This window comes from Nerophis lumbriciformis, linkage group LG21 (genome assembly GCF_033978685.3).
Source record: "Nerophis lumbriciformis linkage group LG21, RoL_Nlum_v2.1, whole genome shotgun sequence".
Lineage (NCBI taxonomy): Eukaryota > Metazoa > Chordata > Actinopteri > Syngnathiformes > Syngnathidae > Nerophis > Nerophis lumbriciformis.
Window position 1 is genome coordinate 20,904,620 of NC_084568.2, and position 9,046 is coordinate 20,913,665.

Below are 9,046 nucleotides of genomic sequence, written 5' to 3' on the forward strand. Positions count from 1 at the left end.
TGTTGTATATGATTTACATGTAGTTTCCAGCTTTGTTCAACTATAATTACTCCTCAAAATGCAATTACCTTTACTGTTTTTATTTAAATATTATCCATTATAATTTGTGTTTTACATGTTTACAATATTCAAAAAAGATATATTTAGTTTTATTGAAGTTTAATTACATTTTATTACTGTCAGCCATCTCTTCATGGTCAAGTTCTCTCTGGATAAAATAAGATCAGAGCTAAATCAAGCAGTAATGAAGATGAAGAATGTAAGGTTATTATATACATAATTATTTATATTTACACTCCGTAGCGACAGTTAAAGACCACTTCCAGTTCCTTTGAGCTAAGCAAAATATATGAAGAAAGTGAAATATGCCATCCATCCATCCATGTTCTACCGCTTGTCCCTTTCGGGATCGCAGGGGGTGCTGGAGCCTATCTCAGCTGCATTCGGGCGGAAGGCGGTGTACACCCTGGACAAGGCGCCGTCTCCTCACAGGGCCAACACAGATAGACAGACAACATTCACACACTAGGGCCAATTTTAGTGTTGCCAATCAACATATCCCCAGGTGGATGTCTTTGGAGGTGGGAGGAAGCCGGAGTACACGGAGGGAACCCACGCAGTCACGGGGAGAACATGCAAACTCCACACAGAAAGATACCGAGCGCAGGAGCGAACCCAGGACCTCCGTATTGTGAAGCAGACGCACTAACCCCCTCTGCCAATAGAATAATATTAATATCAGCAGTCAATATTCAAACATTGTGAATGTGCTTCTAGAAATATCAATGGATGAAGTGAAAAAAGAGGAAAGGTGTGAAAATAATATTCATGAGCCCCTCCTCATAGGTTGTCAAGCTGACAGTAGCCTCGTGCAGCAGTCGTAGCTGCAGTCAGAGCAGAGAGGAGAGCATCATTAGTTGAACATGGTTCATGTTAATGAGCCAGTCAATAGATTCTGTTCGTTCATCAATGTCACAACCCTCCAGTCTTTGGATCCCACGGCGTGGCGCAGTGGGAGAGTGGCCGTGCGCAACCCGAGGGTCCCTGGTTCAATCCACACCTAGTACCAACCTCGTCATGTCCGTTGTGTCTTGAGCAAGACATTTCACCCTTGCTCCTGATGGCTGCTGGTTAGCGCCTTGCATGGCAGCTCCCGCCATCAGTGTGTGAATGTGTGTGTGAATGGGTAAATGTGGAAGTAGTGTCAAAGCGCTTTGAGTACCTTGAAGGTAGAAAAGCGCTATACAAGTACAACCCATTTATCATTTATTTATCATTTAAATGTGTTATTCTAACATTAAACAATGCAGAACGAATTATTTACATTTAAAGATAAACTAAGACTCCTCTCTGAGCTGCCACCTTAACGTGGTGGAGGAGTTTGTGTGTCCCAGGATTCCTATGAGCTTCTAGGCCCCTGTTTGGGTCTCCCATGACAAACAGGTCCTAGGTGAGGGACCAAACAAAGCAGCTCAAAGACATCTATGAATACACAAAATTAAGTACCAAGGTTTCCCTCGCCTGGACGCAGATCACCGGGCCCCCCCTCTGGAGCCAGGCCTGAACGTGGGGCTCAATGGCGAGCACCTAGTGGCTGGACCTTCCCCCATGGGGCCCAGCCATGCACAGCCCAAAGAGGCAATGTGGGTCCCCCCTCCAATGGGCTCACCACCCAAAGGGAGGGGCATACAAGTCCTTCTTCAACTGCCGCCCAGCTCACAAAGCTGGGCGGGAGTTGAAGACAAAGCCCTTGGCGGTCCAATCCTTGGCTAAAGAAGCTAGCTTTTGGGACATAGAACATCACCTTGCTTGGGGGTGGGGGCTGAGCAATGGCGGTCCGCTTCCTGTATGATCAGTGTCAGAGCAGTAAGTCGGACCCGTTTCCAGTGAGGGTTGGACTCTGCCAAGGCTGTCCTTTGTCACCGATTCTGTTTACAACTTTTATGGACAGAATTTCTAGGCGCAGTCAGGAAGTTGAGGATATGGTTGGGTGGCTGCAGGATTACGTCACTGCTTTATGCAGATGATGTGGTCCTGCTGGCTTCATCTGACCAGGATCTTCAGCTCTCACTGGATTGGTTGGCAGCTGAGTGTGAAGCTACTTGGATGAAAATCAGCACTTCCAAGTCCGAGTTCACGGTTCTCAACCGGAAAAGGTTGGAGTGCCAGCTCCAGGTTGGAAGGTTGGATCCTTCCCCAGGTGGAGCAGTTCAAGTACCTCGTGGTCTTGTCCACAAGTGAGGGAAGAGTGGATTGTGAGATCGGAAGGCGGATCGATGCAGCGTCTCAATTTACCGGTCAATCCACGTACCTATCCTTACCTATAGTCATGAGCTTTGGGTTATGACCGAAAGGACAAGGTCACGGGTACAAGCGGCCGAAATGAGTTTCCTCCGTCGGGTGGCAGTGTACTCCCTTAGAGATAGGGTGAGAAGCTCTGTCATTCGAGAGGAGCTCAGTGTGAAGCTGCTGCTCTTCCACATCGAGAGGAGCCAGATGAGGTGGTTTGGACATCTGGTTAGGGTGCCCCCTGAACGCCTCCCTGTGGAGGTTTTAAGGGCATGTCCAACCGGTAGGAGGCCACGGGGAAGACCCAAGACACATTGGGGAGATTATGTCTCCGAGCTGGCTTAGGAACGCCTCTGGATCTCAAAGTAGCTTGAAGAGGGAAGTCTGGGCTTTTCTGCTTAGGCTGCTGCCCCAGAAGATGGATGGATGAACGAACTAAGAATCAACAGAAGATAGTTTATTTGCAGTTCTAATCATACATGTCTTTTTTTTAAAGTTTTTTTCAATCCCTATTATGACATTATTCCTCTCTCCTACAACAATGCAATGGATTATGTCAATGAGTTGATGATGTCTTCTGGTGACTTTTAGGACAGCCAATAGTTGCTTTCGTTACTGAGGAGTTGGCAACACTGATGCTACTAAATGTGGCATCAGGCATATATGGCAACTGGCATTTATCGTCGTTTGGCATATTTTAGGGGGCAGAAGCCCCCCCAAAATATTCTTAAATTACCTGAATAATTTGGTGTGATTTTTTTTTTTTTTTTTTTTTTACAAAACAATGCAGAAAATTCAATATAAATATGAAGGAATATGAGTTCAAATAAATAATAGTGTAACCTGTCATTATTCATTAAGATTATAAATCATTTGAAGACCCTTTGTCAGCGCTTATTATCCAATCCAATCCGTTCCATCAGTAATGCTCGCATTACTCGACTGAAAATCCACTCCACGTTTTCACTGTTACCTTAGCAAGGTGGAGCCAGACCACAGCAGCATTAAGGCTACATTCAGTGCAATCACAACACTGCAGGGTAGGATGCCCAATTCAGTTTTTATTTGTCAAATCTAATCTTTTTAATGCAGTCGTTCACATTACAAAAAAAATGTGTCCAGACTCCAATGTGAATGCAAACTGACCCGAATACAGACATGGCATCATGACATTGCACATCCTGCAGCGTTCACAGAAGTAAACCGGGAAGTAGACATTAAATTCTTGTTGTCTCAGTATTGGCACATTTGTTGCAATTTCCAGGATTCTGTGCAATCAAAGTCAACATTTTCTGAACCGCGGAGAAGATAATGACAGAAGACGTCTCCCGCAATTTTGGGGACATTTAAAGGTGTGATGGCGATCAGTGGTGGAACATTGATTGACGAGAGGTCCTAAAACATAATCGTTGCCTGTTTCTGCTCATTTGTCAACTATTTAATTTGTAACCGTCTATTTCGGTAAATAATGATGACGTATATAACAGGACACTAACAATATTGCTTTTCAACCATTTCCATTTGTTCAGTATTTGCTGTATCATTCTGATACAGTAACAACAAGTTGTAAGCAAAACAATCTTGCAAGTTTCCCTGTTTTTAAGTTGCCTGCTTGCTTTTCCATGCACTGTCCTGATGTGTTTGGGCCATCTCACGCTTACTAATGATGACTTAAGCTTTCTTACACTTCTACGTTCAACCATTTACATGTATTCAGTGTTGTGTCATTCTAACACAGTGCCAAAAAGTTGTGAGACAAAAGATCTTGCAAGTGCAAAAATGTTCACATCAAGAAACCTCCTGCGAGCTAAGCCCCCCTTGTCTTTCAAACCTAGTGACACAAGTGGTGGGCCGTCAGGGCCCACAAGGCCTTGTCTGCTGGCCTAACATAACCAGAAATCATGATCATAATTAAAGATAAAAATATTTTTTTATTTACTTTCCCTAAATATTTAAAAGTATTCATATTCTCTTTCATGTCATATTATGCTCCGTCCAGCGATGTTGTTTTTAGGTTATAGAGTTTTTAACCAATCAGAATTCAGCTAGCTTATGTTGCCATGCTGTACCAAATCTGCTCGAAGCCTTCAGAATCCTTAATGCGGGCGTCCGTTCACTTACAGTGCACGGGCACATACAGTTGACAGACAGTTGCGATAGCCAATCAGACCACAAGTTGTTGTCAGTAAGGCCTTCTAGATGGCCTAAGGCAGATATATTTAGTGATGTTATGAGCTATGTAACATAAGAACTCCATTACCCAGCATGCCACAGTAGTGAAGCGCATGCGCAGTAGCCGCATTTAGCCACAGCCACAGCGGGATGTTTTTGATGAGTACCCTGTGGAGTAAACTTTAAGAACTCAGCCAACAGGCCTCGTCTGCATCTTTTATGATGACACAAGACAACACATATATTTGCAAGGCCATTTTCAAGAAGGATATTTAAAGAGAAACTACATCTTGTGAGACGATGTCACCCAACCTCGGAAACTCGAATGGGTGTAACAGATAGAGTTCAGATATTTGATTTCTTAATTTTTTCATGTTTAATATCTTTTTTGCAATTTTAATTTTTACTGTACCACATAAGATATGTTTTAATTGCTGATGCGTGTTTATTGATATTTAAATGCGCCAGAAACTAACCTGTTAGGTACACTGTTGGTGGTGATTCAATGCCCAGTAGTGCGTAAATGTGTTTCTGCATAGTATTTCTCCAGCAATTTTCATGTGGTGACATAAATTATAGTATTTTGAGAGGTAATCATTGAAGTCATTGGGGCAGCACGGTGGTACAGAGGTTAGTGCATGTGCCTCACAATACGAAGTAGTCCTGGGTTCGATCCTGCGCTTGGGATCTTTCTGTGTGGAGTTTGCATGTTCTCCCCGTGACTGCGTGGGTTCCCTCCAGGTACTCCGGCTTCCTCCCACCTCCAAAGACATGCACCTGGGGATAGGTTGATTGGCAACAGTAAATTGGCCCTAGTGTGTGAATGTGAGTGTTAATGTTGTCTGTCTATCTGTGTTGGCCCTGTGATGAGGTGGCGACTTGTTCAGGGTGTACACCGTCTTCCGCCCGAATGCAGCTGAGATAGGCTCCAGCACCCCCGCGACCCCAAAAGGGACAAGCGGTAGAAAATGGATGGATGGATGGATGGATCATTGAAGTGGGACATCATTGAAGGCCTAGTGGGAAACGCACGGCCCGCCACTCAGTGACATCCCTGCTTTCCATGTGAATAAGGTCCCTTGAAGCCAAAAGTTAAACATCGACTTTAAATTCTGTATATTTATAGATACATTTTTATTTAATCTATCACTTGTATACTTGGTAATAGTTGTTCTTCCCTGCATGTTTTGTTGACAGGAGGTTGACAATTGAAATGTACCAGGGTGTTTTATTTTGACAGCGTTTGGGGAAGTCGCAAAATATGATGGGAAACTAAGCTTCCGGGGTCTTGCAGAATGTTTCTATAAATACACAGTCGATGTTGGAACTTGCCGTCGAAGGCAAAAATATAATTGGATTGCAGTGGCAAATAATTTGGGGAAATGATGAAAATGGAAGGCAGTTATTTTCTGTTCAGAACCAGGTCCCGGTTCTAAGATGGAAAGGGATTGTAAGGAAACACCAAGTAATAATATGCAGAATTAGGATTGTGCATAGCTATTTAAATGATACATTTGTTTTTAATTGGGAAAAAAAAAACATACAGGAATGTGTGAACAATGTAAACACACGTTTTTTGGAATGTACTAAATATAACGTAGAAAGACTGGCTATGACGGGACCACAAAACTGAAGGTACTGGGACACGCTGGAGATCAATCTGGCGGACACTGAAAATGGAAGGGAAATAGTATGGGAGTTTTTTTAATAATACTGGACTCAAGCAGAGACTGTAATGTATTTATAAAATGAAACTGAAGATAGCAGTAATGCAACACAGATGGATGCCAGCTGCTGTAAAACTGAAAAGAAGAAGAACTTAGCGTCGTGTGTTTAGCCTTCACGCTTCAGAAAGCAATATCTGTAAGTAAATAAATTGTTTAAACGGTAAGGTGACAAGATTGTGTAACTTTTAAGTGTCTTATGTGCAGAGGTGGGTAGAGTAGCCAGAAATTGTACTCAAGTAAGAGTACTGTTACTTTAGAGATTTATTACTCAAGTAAAAGTAAGGAGTAGTCACCCAAATATTTACTTGAGTAAAAGTAAAAAGTATGTTGTGAAAAAACTACTCAAGTACTGAGTAACTGATGAGTAACATACACACACATATCATATATATATATATATATATATATATATATATATATATATATATATATATATATATATATATACAGTATATCATTTATATTTATTTATTTTGCCGTTTTTGTTTACATGTTAAAGGCGTTTTAATGAATATACATGCATGTTTAACACATATAGATTCCTTTCTTTCATGAAGACAAGAATATAAGTTGGTGTGTTACCTGATTGTGATGACTTGCATTGATTGGAATCAGACAGTAGTGATGATAGCGTCCACGTTTTCAAATGGAGGAGAAAAAAGTTCCTCCTTTCTGTCTAATACCACATGAAAGTGGTTGATTTTTGGCATCTTATTTGTCCAGCTTCCATATTCGTTTTTATACACTTTACAAGAAATACATTGGCGGCAAACTCCGTAGCTTGCTAGCTTGTTTGCGCTGGCTTTCGGAGACTCTTGTTTTGAAAGCGCAGGCGCGATGGAGCGGCACTTTTATTGTGAAGACAGGAACTGTGCAGTCAGTCTTTAGGCTTTTGACGGGATGTACGGTTGAAATAAAAGGGTCTTTTTTCCTTCACACTTTTGATTGATTGATTGAAACTTGTATTAGTAGATTGCACAGTACAGTACATATTCCGTACAATTGACCACTAAATGGTAACACCCCAATAGGTTTTTCAACTTGTTTAAGTCAGGTCATGTGACCGCCTGGCTCTGTTTGATTGGTCCAACGTCACCAGTGACTGCATCTGATTGGTGGAACGGAGTGAACGTCACCAGTGACTGCATTTGGTAAAACGCAGGCACTATGAAGGTCTGTCTGACAGACCAAAACAAACAAAGCGTGCATTAACAGATCGATAAAAAAATAGTAGCGAGTAGCGAGCTGAATGTAGATAAAAGTAGCGGAGTAAAAGTAGCGTTTCTTCTCTATAAATATACTCAAGTAAAAGTAAAAGTATGTTGCATTAAAACTACTCTTAGAAGTACAATTTATCCCAAAAGTTACTCAAGTAGATGTAACGGAGTAAATGTAGCGCGTTACTACCCACCTCTGCTTATGTGCATTATTAGAGATCGTTTTGTGGCTCGTTGTCACTGCTTTTTGAATGGGTGAGTGTATCTACAATGTGCGGTCGTTACTATCTAGTGGTCATTTTGGGTATAGCAATCTGCCTGTTTGCCATATATGGACCCCGAACGGGACAAGCGGTAGGAAAGGGTTCATACTTGCCAACCTTGAGACCTCCGATTTCGGGAGGTGGGGCGGGGGGAGTGGTAAAGATATATATATATATATAAGAAATACTTGACTTTCAGTGAATTCTAGCTATATATATATATATATATATATATATATATATATATATATATATATATATATATATATATATATATATATATATATTTAAATTTATATATATATATATATAAATAAAAGAAATACTTGAATTTCAGTGTTCATTTATTTACACATATACACACACATAACACTCATCTACTCATTGTTGAGTTAAGGGTTGAATTGTCCATCCGTGTTCTATTCTCTGTCACTATTTCAGAACACACACATTATACAAATATACATTATAAAATCAATAAGAAAACGGGAGCTCTAATTTGGGAGTCTGAATTAGGATCAGAAGTTCCTATATAAACATTGCGTACTCACGTCGCCATTTTGTATTGATTACTGCAGCTGTGCACTGGATTCATTCACAAATACAAACTACAACTCACAAACACTTTAGAGTTAGGCTCCACCATCAGAATGTTTACTTAAACTTATAAAGATCACATGGATATTATTCAGTGAGTTGATTCACCAAAACTAACCTGTTATACAGGAGGAAAAAGCACACAGGACGTTTCAATTGTTCACAGACTGGTCGCGCTCATCAGAATGACAAGACAAGACACTTCCGGTCTGCAGGTGATAGCATTCAATTGGGAAGAAACGCCCTACTGCCCCCTACTGACCAATGTGAATACTGATAAAAGTGTAATGACAGCTCCAAAAACGAATTCAAACCACAAAATAAAATAAATAAATCGACACAAAAATGTGACACATTATGGGTGGGTCACATATGCATGTACAGTAGATGGCAGTATCGTCCTGTTTAAAAGTGTCACAACATTGCTGTTTACGGCAGACGAACTGCTTTCGAAAACTTGACTGCTGTTGTTGTGTGTTGTTACCGTGCTGGGAGGACGTTAATGAAACTGCCTAACAATAAACCCACATAAGAAACCAAGAACTCGCCCTCGATCATTCTACAGTTATAACGTGAATGGGCAGGCATGCTTTTTTTGTGGGAAAGCAGACTGAAAACAGGCTGTCAACACGTCACTCAGGTCCGCATGGAGCTGGAGGGGGCGCTGAATTTCGGGAGATTTTCGGGAGAAAATTTGTCCCGGGAGGTTTTCGGGAGAGGCGCTGCATTTCGGGAGTGTCCCGGAAAATCCGGGAGGGTTGGCAAGTATGAAAGAGTTGGA